At 47.0% G+C, this 23,132-nt stretch overlaps 1 protein-coding gene across 4 annotated transcripts in view; it reads right to left on the bottom strand.

Moving 5' to 3' along the window:
- Positions 1-23,132, bottom strand: part of RNF216 (ring finger protein 216) — a 75,836-nt gene that overhangs the window by 23,424 nt on the left and 29,280 nt on the right. The gene's annotated exons all lie outside the window — the stretch shown is intronic.

Here is a 23,132-nt window from a genome sequence, read left to right as displayed (position 1 = left end):
AAACTGGAATATTTCATGTTGTACTGCTGATGATAATTTGGTTTCAAGGGGAGAATCCTGGCTGGTTCAGGAGAAGGAAAGCCATCCTAACACCCACAGAGGAATGATGCTCCTGGTGCAGGATGGAGGTTCACTGGTCACCTTTACCACACACAAACCATCTCCCTCCTCCTACACCCATAGAGAAGGAAAAAACACAAGAACTGCAAGTGCAGAGATCTTTGGCATGGCTGGATGTAAGTAAGGATCAAAACTGGTGTTGTGGGGTTACATTATCCAGAGGGTGGATTATTGAACTATGCTGTACATGCAGTTCCTCTGAAAGGATTAAGTCCAACACCCTCGCAGGGGTACGAGCCACACACAAGAACGCAGAGGGTGGCATACCCACAGATTAAATCAACCATTTTGGCAGCACAAGCGAGGTATTTACACAGACAGGTCTCAGCCATTTCCCCAGCCCCAGAGCAACTTCCAGATCCTGTTCTCATTTTCCCAGGATGTCTATTGTGAAGACAAGGAGAGGAAGGAAAAAAGGAAAGCACAATCACAAACACACTGCCATTAAACAGAGTTGAAGAATATGCGGATGCTACTGCAAACCACTTCCAAAGTGGTTCCCCAGCACATGGGGAAGTGTTTAGCTCCTGCTGACCAGTCAGTGACCCTGGGGAAGAGGTTTTCCATGGCAGCAAACCCCACTGTCACCCACCAAGGAATGGAAACACCTTTCTCCAAGAGAGAAGTCCCAACAGTACCCCTGCAATCGGACACCAATCCCAGGAGCATCATGAGAGACTCTCCTAACTAGCTACTGTCTTTTTTTCATCCTCATTTCAGAGCTCAAGTGCCACATAAGAACCAAAAATAAAGTGTCAGCCAATAGGTTTTGCATGGAAGAAACATGAGCTGTACCACTTAAAAAAGCAGCAGTTTAACCCAGTGCCAAATGAGCCATTTGCATTAACCTCGTGAAACAGGATATGAAGCACTTTTAGAAAGTAACAGGAGATTGACTTTATTAGAAAAATACTTTTAAGGTTCAAATTCATCAAACCATTTGTAGCCAGGGATGATTTGTAAAAGATATTATTGGCTGACAAAGCTGACTTTTGGCTGTCCAAGCCAGCAGCAATTACCACCCAGAGGGACATTACCTGTTCTCAGCTAATGAGTGACACCAGTGCCAAACATCAGGCACAGACATTAACTGGGGTAGAAAATGGCTCTTCAGGGTTCAGGAAGAAAACTATTCTGAGACATCCATAAGAAGCCCAAGACATTTCACTCGGTGTAAAGGGGATTGTAGAGAAGAAGCGTGTATTGTTCTCCTGTGCTTATCTAGACTCAATCAAAATTATCTAAACTCAATCAGACATGAAAACCATCGTGGGTTTGGACCAGATCAACCTCTCCCCACGAAATTAAGGAGAGTCACAACTCCTAATTGCTGTCTTAAGCAATAAGACTGAAAATCTATGGCATCCTTCAAACAAACAAACCCATCACCTCAGGGTCGATGTTGTAACTTGGTTTATTTTAGTCTAGAAATTTACTATGTTGCAAATTCCATCCCCACCCACCGGGCTCTGGTAAGACCAGCCCCTTCCTCCTGCCGGACTTCTCGCTTCCACTTATGACCCAGGATTTTATTGCAAAGGGAAACCAGGGTTATTGGCCATAAAAGGAAAAGACCCATCTATCACATTTCTGCAGAGGGGAGTCAACCAAGAGGAACCTGAGTGACTTCCTAAAAACTGCGGAAGCAGCAGAGGCCACCGCGTGGCCCCTTATAAGGATTAAAGGGCTTTTCTCCCATTTCCGCCAGGGATGCACGTGGGCACCAGCACCACACAGAGCAGCAGCACAGATGTCTCATTCTGAAGGAAGACAAAGGGGAAGGGAAAGAAAAAAAGCAGCAGCAAGCAGACTAGATTAGGGAGTTCTGCCCCAGGCTCCCCAGGGCACTGCAGATGCAGCCTTTCCCTCGGTGACCAAACGTGCTCCTTTCCATGCAATCCCACTGATGGATCTGCTGGAATTAACAAGCTGAAAATTCCATTTACATCAAGAATGCTTTTGGCCTTTTAGTTGTGGCACGTTTATGTTTGCCTAACAAACCTCTATGTTTCTTCCATCAGATATTATTCTGAATTCCTAGCCTCTCAACTATGGACGTGCTCAATCCAAAAATAAGGGGAGTCAGAAGTTATTTCATTCACAAACATTAACTTTGCTTTTTTTTCAATGAAAAAGCACTCTTTTACATTTATACCACTAACCACAGCCATACTTAAACTCCCTTAACACACAGATGAAGGTGAGATGCCCCTGCACTGAAAATCATTCACCGGCAGCCCACTGAACCTTGTATTTCAGATATATCTACAAGAAAAGCTGACAGGACAATTTCATTTTTGTTTCACTTTCAGAATCACATGAAACAATGCAGCAGTATTGGGTGGAAACCACAAAACTGATTATGAGCCCAGAAGTAAAAGTTAACCTGAGCTTGTTTGTCGGGTCTTAACAGCACAATGGTGCATGGGGAGAAAAGTCAGTGTGATGCTCACAGGGCATCTTAAAAACCCAAAACATCTCTTATTGCAGGGTATTTCTGGGGAGAGTTTTTTTATTTCAGAGTTGGAGCTTCATAATTTTAGGGTAAGCCAAGGAATCTCTGCTTTGTAGCTGCAGTGGCTCCAAGTCTCTTGCTTACAGAGGTGCCCACATGTATGAATTGTGCCTCCCCCACCCCCAGCACCAACCTCTCAAACATAAAGAGTTCCAGTAAGAAAGGAAGCAAGCAACACAAGATGTCCTCTTCCCCTTTACACAGAATAAAATACTGCTCTGTCCCACACCAGACCTTAGAACAAACAGCTTCACTCTGGGCAAAGTCTCTCACTGATCTCCAGGAAGTCCCACTAATAGAGCATATTCCAATATTTATTTTCAATTTCATTTATCCATATTCAGGTACATAAACTGAACCTTTTTCTACAACCCAGTACCTTTGTGAAAGGGTTTGGTGTGCCAGGTTAATGCTGCCCAGCAGCCAGAGAAAGACCCCCAAGCCTCTTCCCTTTTTTAATACACAAACACTATTGCTTGACTTCTCAGGAGCACAAAGAGGATATATTATAACACAAAGCACAAAAACTTCACTTCTTGGTTTCTGACCACTAACCTAGAACCTCTCCCTTGGAAGAGCAGCTTTTCAGGAGTAGCCTGAAAAACACCCTGGCCTACAGCAGTCTCATTACAGGACAGGAGAATGTTCCCCCTCCCCAAGTCACAATAAATCACCAAAATAAATTCAGGTCAGCAAGGCCCCAGCCAGCTCCAGGCTGCAAGCTTTCTTTGGGTGAATTGTTTAAAACAGTCTTATTAAATCTGATCTTCACTACCTACTGTTGGGCCACTGCTAAACCTGAGGCTGATGTTTCTTTGCTAGCAAATCAGTGGCCTGTGTTACTTATCCCAACAACTTCCAGTGCCAATTTATTTTATAAAGCAAGACCCTCAGCAGAGATCTTACTCAGAGGAAAAAAAAAGAAATAATAATAAAAAAAAAAAAGCCCTAAGCAGGTATAACATCTGACTGGTAACATCTGACTTTACTGTTCTTGAAGGCAAAACCCCACAAGCCCTTTTTGACACGAGGCTCCTAAAAATAACTCATCCTTAAAAAAGTCCAGTTATTTTTATACAGTCACAAGAATCACTGGATTGCTTCTAATTATCCCATCCTTCCTTGGAATGTCTATTTGTGCTCAACACAACTGGCTGTGACACCAGTGGAATCATAACACATCCTGAATTACAGGCAGCTGGCTAAGTTTAGTTTCACCTTGTGAACAGCTTTGAGAGAGTGACAGTTTAAAAAAGCCCATTTTACTGTGATCTTTGGAGCCTGTGTTAAAAAGGTGCCAGTTCAAAGTAGAAACAGATCTTACACTGGCCATGACTAAAAACAAAGCCTGTCTGTAACAAGGATTCACAGCAGGATTAGAAATGTTCCACCTAAACAGGATCAGCAGGCAGATTCCTAAAAAGCCCCTAGAGCAGGACTTGTCTACTGGACTTCTCTGTCATTCCTGTGAACACATCCTCACTGCCTTTGGCCTCCAGGGCACACTGACTTTGCTCCAGAGTGGTAACACAGAGGAATCTGCTTGAGGCACACAGAAATAGGGACAGCTGTCCATCTGCAGCATGCCCAGCCATTCCAGCTGGACCCTCGTGGCAACCAGGCCATCACTGACAGCCCCAGAGTCTCCCATGGTGCCGGCAGCACTCAGCTCTCACTGCAACTCATTACATCCAAATATTTGCAAGGAAAACTTGCTAGATGCTTATTCATTCATAGGAGGCTGGCTCCTGCCTCATTTTCTTAATGCTCCTGCACACCCTGAGGGGAAGAACATTTCCAGAATTAGTATCCACAGCCCCATCTTCTTCTGCCAAGCTGCATCTCAAAGCTACAACTCACACCATATCTTTCTGCTATTATTTAACACAATTTTTTCCCTTCCTGCTATTGTTTCACACTATTTTTTTTTCTCCTTTAAAAACGTGATGCTTTTATCTGAAGAGTCATCCATAGCAATTTGTATTGTCATGGCAACAGGACTCCCTCCCCTGCCCAGAGCCCATCCCCAGGCTCATTGTGCTCATTACCAGCCTGGCAGGCAGCACCCTGCATACAGATGAACCTCTCACCGTGGCTGGGCTGACACAGCTCCTGCTATGGGGCTATGGTTGCACCACAAGAAGGGAAAGAGGGTTCCCAAGTCAAATTTCCTCTATTCAAAGAAATAAGCTTTGCTAAAGGCATTTCTGTAGTAGAAACATTTTTGTTTTGCTGGTTAAAATGAAGAGACCCAGGTTCATAGCCTGTCTGAGCAGTGCAATAGAAAAGAATATTTAGAGCAGGTGTAAGAGGGCTTTGCTAAGGCAGCTTGGACATACTGATAAAGAAAAAGGGGAAGATCACTCCACAAAGGAACACAGCCAAGAACAGGGCTCTGGAGCCCTCTTATGGCAGCTCACTCTCAGCTCCTCAGAGCACAGTTCCACACACAGCTCGCAGTGTCTGTAAGGACAAGGATGCAATGCCATCAAGACAGGGTGGAAAGAACAACTTCTGGCTTTGAGCACACAAATGTTTTTTAAAATCCCACATTTCCAGCTCCTTCAGTGGTCCTGCTAAGTACACAAAGACTGGACAAGCCCCACGTTCAAAGTGGGACAGAAGACACTGAGACCAATCTCCTCCACAGCTAAAATGCTGCTTCAGCAACAGAAACGCGTAAGGAAAAAATCAAATTCAGTGCTCCAGTGCTAACATCTGCTCCATGGGGATGTCAGGCTGACTAACACCATACAGGAAGGCCAGACTGGTTTCAGACTAACACTTTCCTCACTTCTCCAAGCCAGTAAGCTCTGACAGAGCCACAGAGCTCAGCTCCAAAATCCCTGCCCAGCAGCCACAGCACATGGAGAGGAGGGGGGCTCACCTCAAGCTGGGAAGAGCACAGCTGCTGGGCTCTGAAGGGGTTACTGAGATTCAACGGCAGGGAAATATTTATGGAGAAAAGATGCTGAGCTGTGCATGTTTTCCAGGCTGGAGATGGTTTTAATTTACCTCTTGCAAAGGCTGTGATTATTTGCTGCTGGATTTTGTTGAAAGCAGCTATTCGAGGCTCACCTACTCCCTCTGGTGTCACAGCTCTGCAGCTGAGCCAGAACAAAACACCCCCTAAACTCACACAAACTACAAGGAATCCTGCTTTTTTTCTTCCCCCTCTGGAAAAGAGGAAGCCATATTTATAAGCATTAGTGACCACCCTTCCCAGGCACAAAGCAGTCTTTGATTATGGCACACTAAGGACAGTACAGACATCTCCTAGAGCTTAGAGATACAGCCAGGAACAGATCTCTTTTTTACCCAGTTCTTCCTTCAGAGACTGATCTCTGCCTGACTTTAGCTTAAGTGCAGCTCCTCACCAGATTTTCCTATAGTTCTGGTCAGCACTGACACGCCTGTGTTAAAGTATTAGCTTAGATATTTTTATGAGATGTTTTAAAATGGGGAAGTATCCTCACCCTTACAAGACTGGAGTCAGGCACCCAATCCTCCTGGAATTGGCTGTACACTGCAGGAGGCAGCTGCATCTCACCAGCCCTCTCGTATCACTCCATGAACTCCAGGAACCTGCACAGCCCCATAGACAAAAGGGATCCAGGTTTCACCATGGTTAAAATCTGCCACCTCCCAACCAGTGCTGCTTCCCCAGGCTTTTCCCAGATGCCACCCTGCTGCATGGTTCTTCTGCTTCTTTCTTCTCAACCTGCTCCTCCTCTTCTTTGTCTTTATGTTGTGCTTTCTCTCACTGCTGAGCTGCCACACAACGCTGCTATAGCACAGAGGAGAACAAACACAGCTCCTTATCCTCCCTTTTTCATTTGTAGCTGCTTCTCTCCCATTCCACCAAGGAATCTTGCATCCTTTCCTGCATTGTCTGCCCCATGCCTCTTCCCCAAGTTGGCAGCAGCTTACCCAGCCTGGCAGAATCCCTCCTCAGACCACGCGAACAAGGTTTCCAAGCTTTCCTCATAAAGCATCTGCTCCACATTCTCTGATTAATACATACCTTGAAGGGAACCATAAATATTTGCCTGGATTTTCTGTTAATCTTGCTCTGACATAGCTATTAGGATTACTGGAGTGTGGGTTGATAAGCAATGGGGTGAGTGCTGGAGTGTTTCAGGAGATGACAGCAACATCTTGCTGTATTTCACTGATGTGGATGCCTTGGTGACCTGCACTAATCCACTTGGAAAATTACTATGAGAGAACAAAGAGTCTTAAAATATGAAGCTGAGGGAGGTGGAGTGCTGCAAAGAGAAGTTTTATTTCCAGACCAGCCTTTTCTAAATATACGCATAAACATCTGTATTCAGTGCTAAGTGGAGAATCACAAACAGAAATGAGCAGAGAAAAGCCCAGAGCAGGACCTCCCCACACATCCACATCCATTGGTCTAGCAGGAAAAATCCAGGAGCCCTAATTTACAGCAGAACCCTTCTATCAGTGCACACACACAAGAACAGCCATTTAACAAAGCACCACACAAAAACAAAGGCTGTTTTGCAGAGTTCAAAAGCAGAATTTTGGATGCAATGATGACCAACAGCCCTTTTCACACAGACCTCTTAATCCTGAATATTAAAATGCTGCTTAGTTCCTTCACCAGCATAATTAGCATGACCCAGTGTGGGGTCAGTAGAAGCCCATCCAGACCTGTGCTGTTTGGAGAGCAAGGAGGAAGCTCCTTATGGACAGGGCAGGAATGCTGCTCCTCACAGGCCAGGGACAGTCTGCACTTTATCTAACAGCTCTCTCTAAATTCTTCTTTGAATTTCTCCTTGAATCACACGTGTTCTGAGGTTGTCTCTCTCCTGGCAGCACTAATTAACACACCCCAGGATTCCCAGAGGTGTTACCTACTGAATCCAGGCTCCCATTCCCTGCAGTCCCTCAGCTCCATGGCCCTCAGTCAGCCACGTGTTCACACCTAGGCTGGCTCAGCCTGGCCAATCTTGCTGGATCACAGCTGGAAATGGTGGGGCTGCAGACTAATGATTTTACAGCAATAGATTTCAACTCAGAATGAGCCAAAAGTAACCTTTAAATTGGGTGTGCTATAAAAGCATCTATTCCTTTTATTCCAGTTACAACTAGGTCTAAAGTCTTCCCCTTCCCCCTTCTCAGTCAGGATCTCCATCTTGATCCAAAAGCTCCAAGATGACTCAAAGCACGGGTTTTCAGCCAGTTCTGCCTTTTAGACATTTAATACTAACTTTTAATACTATCTTCTCATTATCTGTTACATTTAAAATGTTACACACATCTCTGGAGGTGTACCCTGACAGACTCATCAAGTGATCTCAACATTTCTCCTCAGAGACTTAGCTTTAACATCTTACTGTCTGTAAGGCAGATTTCTAGACTGCAGAGAATAATTTTAAACTTCTTCTAAGGGTCTTCCACCTTCCTGTCATTCCTGACTAAGAACCAGAACAAAACTCTTGGTGTCACTGATGTCATAATATAAAGAAAATCTGATCTGACTCCATATGCCCAACATGTAAGCCCAAGGACTGCAACAGCTTTCCTGGTAATTGGCACTGCTTGCTTTCACTTTTCCATAGTGATGAGGTACTTCAGAAAAATGATCCAGTCCAAATTTTTGGGCTAGCATGTCATCAAACCCACAGGGAGCAGCAAGAAGGTTCACTGATACTGCAAAGAAAGGCACTCTGAGCAGCAAGCAATCTGGAGTAACACATGCCAGCAGATCACGGGGATTTTGCATATTCCTGACAAGCAGCTGTAATGATTCCATGTGGGAGACAAGTCAGAGGACTGTCAGAGGAGCTCAGGCTGCTCTGCCATGGCTGTACAGTTGCACAACTCATTACACACAAGAACAGTCCACCCAATGCACTGAGTAAATGCCTTTTAGCTTTACATAACCAAATCAGCCAGGCCAGCCTTTCCCCCACACCCTGGAGCTCCCCAGGGCCTCTGGGCTGTTTATCCAGTCTCACAGGCAAGGGAAAAATGAGAGAATGGGTGTCCAGGAACAGCAGCAGAGTGTGTATGTGCAGGCACACACAGCACCCACGCTAATACCAACACTCACTTCTGCAGATACTTCCTGGGCACTGAAGATGGCAGAGATCCCATTTCTCTAGGAAAGAAAGCTGAAGAATAACCCCAGATTTCAGAGCAACAATTGATCAGTGTCTCAGCCATGGCAACTTGCCACCTATAAACGGATGCAGGCGAGGGATAACATGTCTCTTATTCAGCAGCTCCTTCATTCCCATTTAACTTTCAGAGCTCACAGGAGGGAACAGAAAAACCAACAGCTACAGCTAATGCACAGCAGCTCTTGCCTCATCAGGGCATCTCATTCCTGCTCACAGCTGGACCTTGAGGCTGCCCCTGCAGCGACAGAGATTGGAGCCAAGTGCAGTGAGAGAGCACTGCTGCACACACAGCTCTTCCCAAGCATCTCCCCCTGGATGAGCCACCCTAGCTGGGATGGAGAGATCTCATTTATACCAAGGGTTTTAACTTATCTCCTTATGGAGGTAAGGCACAGGGAAAGTCATTGCAAATGTCACAGCAATACCTGAGAGTTCAAGTGTCAGAAAAGGGAGCTGATCCACGTGTTTGGTGAGGAACCAGGAATTCTACCTGGTCCTCGGGGGATTCTCTGCATTTTTCCATTGTTTTTACTCATTTGCACTCCTTGAGTTCACCACAGTGCTTGGATCAGGAAAAGGAAAGGAGATACATCAGAGAATGGTTTGGGTTGGAAAGGACCTTCAAGCTCCTCTTGTTCCACCCCTGCATGGGCAGGGACACCTTCCACTGTCCCAGGCTGCTCCAAGCCCTGTCCAGCCTGGATTTGTAGGGGTGGAGAATCCACAACTTCTCTGGACACATATACCCACGACACTGCAGTGCTTGATTTGTTATATCAGGGGTGAGCCTGGACTAGGTAAAGGATGCTTTGCTTTCAGACCAGCTCAAACCAGCTGTGTTAAGTCTCCCGTGCAGAACACAGTTTAGTCTGGCAGATGGAGATGCTAAGTGAGACTCATTAATCTGTTAGCACTTTCACCCACCCACCAAAATCCCAGTGGTCTGAAGTCATGGTTTTCTGACAAATCCAGAAACCTATAGCTTGTACAACAGCTGCAACCAGACTGAAGTTCCAAGAAGAAAAAAAAAAAGTTTTATTAAACTACATAGGTAGGTAGGTTAAAATTATTCAAGGGATCTTATAAGAGTATAAGAAATTTGTGTCTGAAGGTATCTGCATACTAGTTTGTGGTACAAAACTGGAAAAGGCAACTAATTACTCCTGCAAAGCACCTGTTCTTCACTCTGCACACCTGAAGCACCACAAAGGGTTAAAGCTTCAGGACAACAAAACTCTTTAAAAGAGAAGCTTTTCTTAAAGAACACCCCAGTTGTTAGCTGCAGACAGAACAGCTACAAAACCAACTCTTGCTCACACAACCTCATCTCATTGTCCTCTACCCCAGACACAGAACAGTGAAGACCAAGGCTCTAAACAACAAAGCCCAGAAGTTGGCAAGCCATGCTCAGGGCTGCCTGGTGCTGTGCCTATCTCCATATCTAGAAAGGTTCAATGCCCTCATTCCAGGAGGCCAAGAAAAACTAAATATAGTAGCAGGCTACCAACCTGGCACAGCTTCCAGCTACCTGGACAATCCATCCCTCTCTCCACAGGCCACTCCAATAGCTGCAATCCTTTCCCTTCTTTGGGGACAACGTGCTGCAAGGAGGCACTTTCAGGTTTTAGTTACATGGATAATTGCACAAACAAATGAAGGGATGGAGGCAATGCAGTAACAGCACTGATACCTCTCACTCAGGGGGATCACCTGGCCCTTTCAGATTGGGGATTTTTATTAAGCCTGACATCCGCTCACAAATGTGAGGGAGCATCCTCCCCTCACGTGTCAGGAGCCAAATCCTCATACAGCAACTGCCTCTAAGAGCATCCACCAAGAGCATCTGTTTTGTTTCAACCTCTGCCCTTAAAGGAGGACCCAGAAAGGAAAAAACCCAAACCCTTTAAGCTGCAGACTGGCTTTGTTGGTGTGTATGAGGTTTTCAATCAGAAAAAGCCTGAGGGAGAGCTGCTCACCTCTTGGCTTCTGAATGGCATCACGGACGTTGTGTTTCAAGCTGCAGCCCTAAAGACAGACCCCAATTTTGACCAGGCTTCGAGATTTAGCTTAAAGGCATGCATGCTTCCTACACAAAAAAATGAGGTCAAAGAAGCTTCCTTTGAAAAAATAAATAGAGCAATAAAGCATTCTTTCAGATTGGCTTCACAGGGGATAAATCACTGAACAAATACAGCCATCTTATCTTGTTGGCAAATGGCACCTTACAGCATCCAGCCTCACGGGAAACGCGCTGCTTGGTCAGAGAGCAAACTGATTTCTCATTGTCTTGGAAAATGCTGCTCTTTACTTTTTACAAGACTCGTTTGTTTTTAAAAAAACCACATGATCTCTAAGCAGTGCCAAGCCTGCTTTGCCTCCTGATGCCTCAGGACTTCCTAGCAACCTCACAGCAGAAACACGATCCATCTCTGACCACGAGGACAACTTGTTTAAAATGGTATCCCAACAATATCCTGGCTGCCCTCCTGGCATACCCCACGTGGATGGGATGCAGCAGCCACAGGATTCCATGAACAGAGTGAAGCAGGTGAGGCATAGAGGTAAAGCTTTCCCCAAACCTTCCATTTTTAGTCTCTCTGTCTCTTCTAAAATCAAACACAGACACTAAGGACACCCAGTGAGGAACAAGAGCTCATGGGTGGTTACAGAACCACCCCTGGCTGTGGCATCCAGCAACAGCAATGCCTGTTCAGCATTTTGGCACTGATTTATGACAAGTGTACTTGCCTTTCCATTAGCCACAGCTCTCTCAGTTGACCCCTGGGCTCGCAGAGGCAGCCTCGACATTAAACTCCCATCGGCTTTCAGCGCCGCTGACCTCATCCCCAAAACTCGCTGCCATGTTTTACATCAGCCAGGGCCCAGGCATTCCATTAATGCTCCCCTGGCTGAGGAAACATCTGCTCTGTTTACCCTGCTAGCAGCACAGAGACCACTTAAAGCATCACCTTTGCTGCCCCAGCACACGGCGGGAGGAGCGGCCGCGCACGGGGCTGGCCCTGGAGCTCCCAACCCCAGCACTCCAACCTGGCCATTCCTCACTCAGCAGGGCAGAGGGCACTCACACCATCAGGGCACAGGCACAACCTGGCCATTCCTCATTCAGCAGGGCAGAGGGCACTCACACCATCAGGGCACAGGCACGGGAGAGGTGCTGGGTAGCAGCAAAGGTGGTGGATTCCTCCAGGGCAGAAGTGCGATTCTGAGAGGGGAATTCGTGCTGACCCTAGCTGAAGATGAGCAGGCTGACTGGAAATAAGGATGGGTGAAAGAATGTCAGGATATGATTAAATTTTTAAAATCCAAATGGTTTTACAGACTGAGGTAGAGACTCCATGGATATGGATGGTTAATGGTCCATCTCAATCAAATGTGCACCTCCAGGGCCAGCCTTACATCCTTCCAGCTCCATGACCAGGGCAGGGTGGTTTGTCCCACAGCATGAGGGAGGGACAGGATAGCTTCCTGAAAGCAAAGCACATTTCATCCAAAACAACCCCCAAAAAGCACTGCAGGAACCACCACAAACACACAGCTTTGCTGCAGCCCCCTGGGAGAGCCCAACAGCTCTGAAATACCTGTTCAGGCAGGGGGTGCTTATCTATCATTGCTACGTGCTGCAGGCTCAGGGCAAGTCTCCACCAGACCAAGGGGGACGTTACTACATATTTTCTCAAGGATTTCTGACAGCTAAGACCTCCAAAAGGCAAACCCCAAACACTTGCTGCTGCTGTTGTTCCAGTGTTAGGTGTGCATTAAATTAACCCCTGATGTCCTCTGCTGCTGCTAGAAGCATCCTTTACTATTAACCACCCAGTCAAGGCTATAGCTGCTAACAAGCCCATTAGGACACAAAAATGTACAGCAGCCTTGGAATATCCAACAGCAACTGCCACAATAGAGGCCTAGCACACAACATACAGGGCATTCAGCAAGGGACATCAGCCTTTGTTATAATGAAGTCAGGAACAGATTTTTCCCATCACTGATTATCTCAACAGTCCATGAATCTGCTGCACTTTAGATTTTTGCCTTGCCCTTGGACAGAGCTTGGGCTATGAACTCACACAAAGAGACCCTGACACTCACAGAAGGCTTAGACCACTATTCCAATACCCCTATAAACAAGCAACAAACCCCCAACCACCCTTGTAAAATTTTTAAATTTTGACACTGCCCACTAACGAAGGCTGGTTTGACTGGGGCTGTGCCATCCAATTCTGTTGACTTAACCCCACCAATCCTGAATGAGATGACAGGTATCAGGGAGGGAAAAGAATAAAAACTGTATTTGCTCGTGATCTGCAGTACATAATGGAAGAGTAACACAATCTGCACAAACACTCCCTGTTTTTCAGCTCAGCCTCAGTGTCCAAAGTATCAGCAGGTCACAGCTTTGCCAATTCTACCACAAAGCTGAAACACTGACTTGAGGATTTTTAGTAGTCCCCTTTCAACGAAAAAGATGAAAATTCAGTCAAAGGGGAAGAAGTTGGCACTGAATGAGACAAATCAAATTGTCCCTTTCCGGTTCCTTAATTCACATGTTAGGGGACAACCACAGCTGGGAATTTCAATCTCTGGAGCAATTAAAGAAAATTAAATTCAGGGAATGAGGCCTTATGCACTCAAAGCTTCATTAACCCTCTTGCCTTTTAATTAAGTGCACATGAAATTTTGGACAGAGTACTTGCCTCACTGACAATGCTCAATTTCAGTGGCAAATCAGTACTTGCCTTTTTTTTAAAAAAGAGTACACTGGGATTGCAAACTCTAGACCTCCCTAGCTTCACAATGGCTTTATTAAATACAGTAGAAATTACTGCCTATCACCAGCTCCCACTTCGTGGGAATGTCTGCTCTCCCTCAAATGCACCAGCAAAGCTCTGCTCTGGGCTTGCTTCAAGATAACAGAGCCCCACCAACACCAGGGATAAAACATGAGCCAGGATTTAAGAGCCCTACACTTATTACCATCAGTAAGAGAAATAAAGTTGGCGAGCTACAGCAGGATGGGTTTTACAGCCCACAGAGCAGAGATTAGAGCAGGCAGCCTCTCTTTTAAATACTGCTCATCCTTACAAAAGGCTCCGGCAGGCGCCAAAGGCGGTGTGTGACGAGGACAGTTTAAGGGATAATCTTTGAAAGGGGATATTGTCAAGTCTGCCCAGCCTAAATATCGAGCTGGCTTTGTGTGAGTTAGCATCTGACTTGGGAGGGAGTCACGCTGCTCCTGCGCTGGCCTCCCGCCTCCCTGGGAATGTCAGTGCAGCAGACTGGAGCTCCTGGAGATGCCTGGCAGGGACCGAGCCCTGATTGCTTTGGTGCTTCCCCACACCCATCCAGAGCAGGGCCCCCACCTGATGCACAGGCAGGCAGTCACATTCTGGGACCAGCAGCACACAGAGGGAAGACACACACGGTCCCTTTGCTGTCTCCAAGACACTTCTGGGGAATCTGCCACCTCGAGCCAGACATGTCACCCAGAGATGTGCTCTCATCACTAGCAACCCAAGTTATGCCTCTGGGAGGGAGCAGCCTTCAGTTTGTCCATTTTCTTTGTAAGCATGTTTTTGGGAGAGGGACTTGTCATTTGCCAGCACACTCTGATCACTGCTGGGTTTGTAGTTTACTGCTGACCAATGCATTTTAGCTGTTGTGACTGTTCAAAGACGATGCTGTGTGTTTAGAGATGACCTTCTCTGACTGTCACTTACCATGAGAGTCGACACATTTTACACTCAATGACACTGCCATCTTCACACGTGCCCCCCTCTCAAGGGGAAAGCTAACACAACAGACAACTGTTCACACCAGGCCTCTAAGGGATGCCAGATTCCCAAGAGGATGCTTTGCCCAATTGAGTGAAGAGACACGGCTCCATTAACCAGAAGCAAGCAATTCCTCATGCCCAATATTCACAGGTTAATTGCTGCATCCCTAAAACAATGTTCTGGTTTAATAGCAGCTGTATTCTCTCACATGGAGCAGAGCGAGCTGTTTGCTGCTGTGGGATGCCCTTGGTGCTACCAAGGACAATCTGAACACACCAAGCATGACAGGCTCTCACTGAATGCAAAAATAAACGCAGCCACTTTGCTTCCTCAGCCTTTGACACCAGCAGGGGAAGGGGCTTCCTGCTACAGCAACGAGGCACACGTGAGTTTTGTGATGCCTGAAGTGCTGCCAGGCAGAACACAACCCATCACTCCAATTCTCTGCTGCTGGAAATTACAGGCCCATTAACCCTTCTCTGTCAATGAGATGCTTCTCCCAACTGCCCACAGCAAATAAGCAAAGAGTATGTGCATGGTAAGTGTGCCCAGGTGTGCTCCAGGGTGAAGGAGGCATTTCCAATGCAAACCTGCCCATACACACAGTCCTGCTCTCCAGTTCTGATGCTATCATTTTATGATGACAACATTTCCTGACCCAGTTTCTATCTTGCTCCCCATTCCTCTGGTACAAGTAGTAATTAGTAATGTCAGTGTTCTGGCTGAGTTGCTACAGTCCATTAATAATGCAAGAGTAGTAACAGAGAGAGAGCAGAAGAAAAGAGGCTTGAAGGTTAAAAGCAATAAGAGAATGCATTTTGGGGGACATTGGAAGGGGAGAGGAGAAGAGGAGGAGAATTGCTGGCCTACAGAGATTATAAACCATACACTTCAAAACACATCATTCCTTTCAGGTGGAAGTGGTGGGTGAGTCAGTCATGGCTAATTAGAGGATAATATGCAAATAGGAATGACACACAGAGATGATTTTTACTAAATTAGAAGTAAACTTGTGCTTCACCTTCCCTTTGCCCCTCCAGACCTGCTGCCTCACCACCCAGTGTTCCCATTTCCCCGTTACTCATGTTTCAGAGGTCAGTGCTAACCTGGGATCTCACAAATGACACACACTGAAGTTTCCTCTCTGCAGAGAATTTCTGTTGAGACCAGCCTGTACCTGCCCATCTAGAGCCAAACCTTTAATGCCACTAATCCATCTGCTCTGGCCACACCTTAAACCCAGGCTCTGCTGGAGCTGTTGATGACATGTCCTGTGAACCCAAAATAGAGCTGGGTTTGAACAGGTAACCCAGCATTTCCCCAGGCTTCCAAGGCTTGGGAAGCTCCTCTGACTGACAGCAGCTCCCTAGAGAGCAACAGCTTCACCCCCCCAAGGCACACAATCCTCCCCATGGCACTGAATAAAGCTGCTGGAGCTGCATCCTCACTGCATCAGCTGGAACCTGGCTTTTACCTTTTATGTTCTCCTTTTCCTGCTATGCCCAGCATAGAAGCAAAGCAATAACGAGCCTACAGGTTTGGTGATGATTCCTTGGCTGTTCCTATTGCTGAATGAGAACTCACATGAAGAGTGGAAGGGCTGAAGTGTCTCTGCATGCCAGGAAGGTGGCTGGTTTGGGGCTGACTCTGCTCCAACACTGAAAAGCAGGGATCTTCTACAGGAAGATCTGTAAGACAACTGAACTCACTCTGAAAGGTCTTTTCTCCTGGTTGGCACTTACAGCTTCCTACATGGTACCAGGCCTCTTGTGAGGGATGATGTACAAAGCAACACATGTGCTCTTCTTTCCACTACTGAAATCACACATGTCACTCCCTCTTGAAATATAGATTTCAAATAAATCAATCTAATCAATGTTATAATTTAACTGCAGCACAGCTCATTCTGACACTTAAACTACTCCAAAGTCCTCCAGCACAAAGGGCTTGAATGACTACTCAGAAAGCATAAACACCCAGTATTGAGATTAACTCATAGAAGAATGGCAAAGGAAGGGGAACAAAAAAGGAAAGATCAGAACTGCATGGTGGTTTGGGCCTTTCAAGTATCACTTCCTCTGTGGAGAGGAAGTGAGAGAAGCTGGAGGTTCTCAGATACAAACAGCTTCCCCTCCACAACAATGAGAGAAAAGGATGGGTGTTTTAATAAAAAAAAAAAAAAGAGAAAAAAGAAAAAAGGAAAGCAGGCCAGCCCTGAACACACTGTGACCAAATTAGGAAACAAACTCCACTGACAGCCTCCAGAATGGCCATCATCTGCAGCAGCCTTGTGTTAGCTCAGGAAGTCTGATGACTGTGTCATCTGCTGAAATCTGTTTATGTGCAAACAGAAAGGAGAAGCAAAACACCTCCCCACACTCCCTGCACCAGGTTAGGCCATCCCAAGGAGTCCTCAGTGCCCTGCCTCGATGCTATTCCAAACCTCTGCTGCTGACTCACGTCCCTTCAAAGATGACTCTGTCCTGGAAGCACTAAGGTACAGCAAAATGAGGTGTATGGGGGTTTTTTAAGTGCATTTTTTAAGTGGTTAGCTGTGGCAGATGAAGCTGAGGTTAGAGATCAGTGATTACTACGACAGGAATGTGAGGGGGAGGAATGAGAAGGAAGATACAGCTTCTTGAGTAAGGTCAGAACAATGTTTTTAATTTGCCTTGGGAACAGCCTTTTTCCATCCCCTCCAACATCCATTTCCACTGCAACTGCAAAATGATAACCCTGATCCAACATTCTGAAATACACCAGGCAGGGTTTTAACCTCAAACTGCTGTGAAAGGACCTGCACAGAGCTCACAGCAGTCCCAGAACACTCGGTGGCACTGCTACCCTGCTGTGGGGACACACAAGTGACTGAGCAAAGTTGCTTCACTGTTTAAAAAAATCAAACAAGTGAAGGAATCTGAGCACTTTGGTCCATACAGAGATTTAGGGTTCCTCCCTGTTGTTAGGGTGACTATGTTACATTACTCCCACTCTTGTCTGCATGAGACAGAAGAAAACCCTCTTGTCCCTTTCATTTTCAAAGGGACTGAGGAGGAAATGGCAAAGCTGCCAGCTCATCTCAGCCTCAGCACAACTACAGCTTTCAGGGTCCTCCCAGCCTCAGGAGTTTGGCTATGAGGCCACTCCACCAACTCTCCACATTCAAGGGAGCCAACAGTCCTTCCCAACCCACTCAGGGTGTTCTTATCCAATTCCTCATGGAATCCATCACCTATCTCCAAAGACAGTCATCATAAATCAGAACTGACCACCACAGGTGCTGCCTCTCTCAGTGTTCCCTTTGCCAAAATAGTTGCAGGCTCCCTGTGCCCAGGGACAAAAGGCTAAACAAGATGCTGAAGCTTAAATTTCCATCTCCACATGAAGCTGTACTCAGTTTGTTACTTCTGAACCTTTCCCCAGCAAAGGACAAAGCTATGAATGGAAGGCAGCACTGCTACCTCGTATGGGCCTGACACAGAGGCACTCACTGGTCAGTGAACAGCCTTTTCAATTGGCTTTTCACTGACTGGATATTGCTGTACAAGGCAGAAAGCAAGCTATTTTTACAAGGAGTAAGCTTTGTTGCTCAAAATTGCACTGACTTACACAGTCCATTTTTAAAGGGACTAGTCTGAGTTCCTGCTTTCAGCAGGTTTTTTTTTCTCTGCAAGAGAGATACCCCATTTAAACTGACCTCTTTCCTCAGGTCCATTTCCAGGCTGGGCCTCACCCTCTCCTCCTGTCAGACTCATTTATCAAGTGAGGCATTTCCACATACCACTGCATAAATAGACTTGACCTTGTTAAAGCAGCAGCAGCACCTGAGCTCCCACTGATGGAGCCTCTCCACCCCACTACAGCAATCAACCCAGCCCACTCCTACCCTCTTTCCAGGTGGGGGTATTCTCAAAGCTTCTACAGTGTGTCTCAAAGGGTGACAAGTTGGCAAGCAGTGATTTGGGCTGATCATTGTGCCTCCTTCTCTGGAAAGGGGAATTTAGGACCAACTTACTGCTTACAACTCAATTCTTGCAACTGCTCCTGCCCATTCCGAGCACACAGCAAAAATTAAGGTGTAAGACAGTACCCCCAGCATTTTGCCTTTCCTCGTTCCCCTTGCAGTTTCCTCCCAGGATAAGCAGCTTGCCCAGCATAAATCTGGGGATGAGAAGATCACCCAACTCTCAGCACTCCCCAGGCAATTCTGACTCTCCCCACCTCGATGGCACAGCCCACATGGCTCAGCGCATGTGCCCGCCCTCCACGGGACTGTACTTTTAAGGTTTGCTCTACCACAAACTCTCTCCTGTTATCTACCTCCCATTAGAACCTGGCAATAAAACCTACGGGGGTGTTATCTGCTGCCTACAATCACCTCAACTCCACCTTGGACCTTGGTCCCTCCCTCCCTCCCTCCCTCGGGCCCATCCCTGTGTGGAGATAGGGAAGGAGGCTCCGACAGCATCGCGCTCGCCCTGCCCGCGGCTCAGCCCCGGCCCCGCGGCTGCAGCCGAGCCTCAATGTCCTTTTATGGAAGAAAAATGAAAATCGCCTGCCCAGCCGTGGAGAGCCTGAGCCGGGCTGAGCCGAGCTGACAGACGGAAACTCGCCATTTGTTGTGGTTTTGGCACTGAGAGCACCCAGAGAGTTCCCATGCGCGCTGCGAGTTTAAAAAGGGCGCAGCGGAGAGATCCAGAGCAGGAGGTGTCAGGGATGCAGAGCCATGAGGAGATGGCTTAGAGAATTCTGCTGACATGGACACGTGGCAGACAGGTCTCCAGATCCAAGCAGACACAGGCATGAGTTCTCCATTCCCAAGCCCTATCCCTGGAAGCGTTCAAGGCCAAGACAGAGCCCTAAGCAATCTGGTCTAGTGGAAAGTGTCCCTGCCCATGGTGGGGGAAGTGAAAATGAATGGTCTTTAAGGGTTCTTTCAATCCAAACCATTCTGTCACAACGTCATCCTCACCACACTTCCTTCTCTTCCTTATCCCAACAAATTTTCTTAGGAGACACAGGAGGATGGGAATTTAAACAGGAGCTGGGACTTGAGGTCATCGCCACTAAGAATAAATTAGAGAGGGGTGTGCCACAGCAAATGCCACCTTCAGCTCTGCTCTGTACTAAAGCTGTGGGACTAAGCTCCAAGTACCAATCAAATCCAAAGAAACAGGCTCAAGGAAAAACATACGGATAATAGCAATAAGAATGTCTGAACAGAGAATGAGATGGGGCCACGGGACTTTCAAAATGTTTGTGCTGCTGTCAGGAAGCTGAATGAGACAGCAGACTTCAACAGCTGGGAAAACATGTTGCAAAACAAGGAGAATTAAGTAATTCTCCATATGTATATCCTACTCTGAGGCATTCTGGACAAGCTCAATTTCTCCAACCAGGACAATCTTTTTTTCCATGCTGCACACGCACCCTGCCAGCTACAAATCCTGATACAGTTTAAGCCTAAATCCACAGCACATCTGGAGTCGGGCAGGGCAGCTCTGGGCAGCATGGCCCAGCCTTTAGCACAGAAGTAATGGGCCCTGTGGTATGTGTTGGATGACATCCTTGGACAGCTGTGTCATCCTGAACACATCCCCTGCTGCTGGGTGCTGGATTACACAAACAGTTCCCCCTGCACTCCATAAAACACTCCTAAGCAGTGTTACCCACCTCTGAACCACAAGCAGCTGCATGTGCCTTGCTGTACCAGGTACAGAGATCACAGTGTCACAGGACCCCCCTCACCTCCCTCTGCAAATTTAGGTCTTGTTGATCAAGCAGTAATTTATTTCAGCAAGACCCCTTCTCTCAGAGCCACGCAAACCCCACAGCACGACTCAACGCTCATTACGGGTGCTGGTGGTGCCCTGCTAAGAGTGGCTGTGCTCAGGCACAGCTCAGTGCAAGTTTAAACCTGCCCCACTTCCAGCAGAAAATGAAGGCTAAAAGCAGCTGGGTGCATCTGTTCCTAGGCAGCACCTCCAAATCAATCCCGAGACAAGGAACGGCTTAATAAGGCATGCCCTAAAACACAAAGCCTCAGCGCTGCTAATTAAAACAACATGAGGATTGCTGGTGGCCAGAGAGCCTAAGCTGAAGATGAAAGAGCAGAAATTTTATCCATCTGAGATAGGCACATCAATGCTCAAGGCAGTCCCCAAACCCACTGTGGATGCACAGGAATGGCAGCTGCCCAAGCCAAGGACAATGCCATCCCACACCATGCAGCCACATGCCATCATCTCAGCACTGACCCAGACAACTGGGTACCATAAAGCAATAAAAATTCCATGCTGTGAAAAGGAGTTTTAAGGAAAACTCTTGGAAATGCAAGTCCCTGCAATGTGGCCTGGCTCTGAAAGGAGTGCTGGGGGTTTCAAGCTCTCTGCTGCTCCGTGCATGCATTATTTCCATGGCAACAGCAGCTTTCAGCTCCCCATCTCTTGCTGGCTGAAAGCCCTGCAGTGCTTTGTGCTGAGACTGCAAAGAAGGGAAACCATCTCCCTCTCCCACAACACGGCGCCAGGGCCGGCAGCAGCAGCAGCTGGGAACAAAAGCCTTGTCTTCAGCAGTGTGGGGTCTTGGGAGGAGGGCTGAGCACAGAGGATGGACTTCCTTTTCTGGGGGAAAACAGCACTTCCCCCACCATGCAGAAGTGCACCCTCACCTCCCAGTGCTGCACAACTCAACCAGCAACATGTGCCTTTCCTTGTTCTACCACAGTTGCCAGTTTTGGGTTGCTCTGTAGTGCTGGGAGGAGGAATGTGCATCCTTAGAGATGAGGAATTTGAGCGCTGCTTCCATGCAGGGATCCCTCCAAGATGGAGGCCTGGAAAACACTGCTATCACCAGGAAGCCTGGCTCCATGTGCAGTCAGCAAAACCTCAATACTCAGCCAAATCTGAGTGAAAGCTGCCTCTGCCCCAGCACCAGCTCAGACTGCACACACACAGAACGCATTGTAGGGTGGCTCAGACAGAACTGATCTTTTTCCTTGGCTAACTAAGTTTTTCCTCCACCCTGCTGTTTGTCATATAAAGATTCAAGCCCTGGTCACTAACCAGGAGCCAAACTTGGTGCCACACAGCTGGAGCCACAGAGGCCCTGGCAGATGGTGCCAGCTCATCTGCATGCTCCCTGTGCAGCTGGGCACTCACAGGGGCAGGGCAGCTCTGCCCATTGCTCAAGTTACCATTAGCCACATTTTGGCCCCTGCAAGGTGCACTTGGAACTCCAGGTGAGATGCACAGGCAGTGACCTGGTTATGTGTAGAGCTCTTACTGCTGAGCCCAGCACACAGACACACAGGCAAAGTGAAGGCTTGCAGCTGGTTCACATCATTTGCTTTCCAGCATATCCATAGCTGGCCCAAATATGAATGAACCTCCCTGCAAGATTTAATGGAGACCCCAAGGGTATCAACACAAACTCCCAAAGCCAGAGAAAGGATCCAGGTGATGGAGCACAGGGATACAACAGGTCCACCATCTGGTCCTCCTCTCCCCACCCTCAAAGCACTCTGAGATTTTGGGAGAGACACATTTTGACCTTCCCCTTGCTTTAGGTTCAGCTATGTGAGTGCAGTCCTTCCAACCAGAGAGGGACTCCTTCCAGGATCAGCCATCACCAGAGGCACTGCTAGCAAAGCCAGTACATCCTCTCCAAGCTCTGTGGAGCTCCCTAGATTAGCCCTTTCCTCCCTTAGGGCAACCATTTCCTGCAAGCAAGAGCATTAACTGAAATTCTTCATTCTGGAGAGAGAAGAGATAGCAGGAATATGAAGAACCACTGCAGCTGATGCTGAGACACCACATCCTGCCATACAAATTCCTCACCCTCGACTTCAAATCCTGAAGTCGTTAAAGACTTCTAAGAAGAGCACAAAGCTACTCAGCAGATTTTCAGCTAATGAATCAACACAAGCTGTCCAGGAAACCAGAAATCCAGCCCACTGGAATGCTGTAACCCCAGGGAGGGGGGGAACAGGCAGTACACTAGGAAGGAAATGAAACAGTGAAGCAGTAGGAAAGGAACATTTCAGCACTGATCCCTCTTACATGATCACTCTGCTGCATTACACAGTTTAGGGAAAAAGCAACTTCAATTCATTTTGCCCATTGAAGGGTTCATGTTTTTCAAGCCTAAATTCTGCTATTTAGTGCTGACATTTGTACATTTTGAAAACAGCTCAGCTTTTGCAAAAACAGTTAGAAAAAACCTGAGATTTAAACATGAATCAACATTGCCACCTAGTGCCTAGCAAACCTCCTTGCCTCAACACCAGGACATTCCTTTCCCCATTGTGAAGGCTAAACGTTAACAAAACCTATCTGGAGATCAGGATGTAAAATGGAATTGAGCATATTTCATAAACAGCTTTCTCCCCCAAAGTAAGTTCTATTTTCACATGAGAATTCAGTGCTGGCAACTTCAACTTCTCCAAACAACAGAATTTAACTATTAGGCTTCTTTAGCCAATACCTTGAAAGAAAAGACAGGACTCCTCCTCTATTAACAGTGCCCTGAAATTCACCTGTCCAGGCACCCAAC

Source organism: Melospiza melodia, chromosome 18 (genome assembly GCF_035770615.1).
Source record: "Melospiza melodia melodia isolate bMelMel2 chromosome 18, bMelMel2.pri, whole genome shotgun sequence".
Taxonomy (NCBI): domain Eukaryota; kingdom Metazoa; phylum Chordata; class Aves; order Passeriformes; family Passerellidae; genus Melospiza; species Melospiza melodia.
Note: the sequence above shows the minus strand (reverse complement) of the source record. Positions and strands in the feature narration are given on the sequence as shown.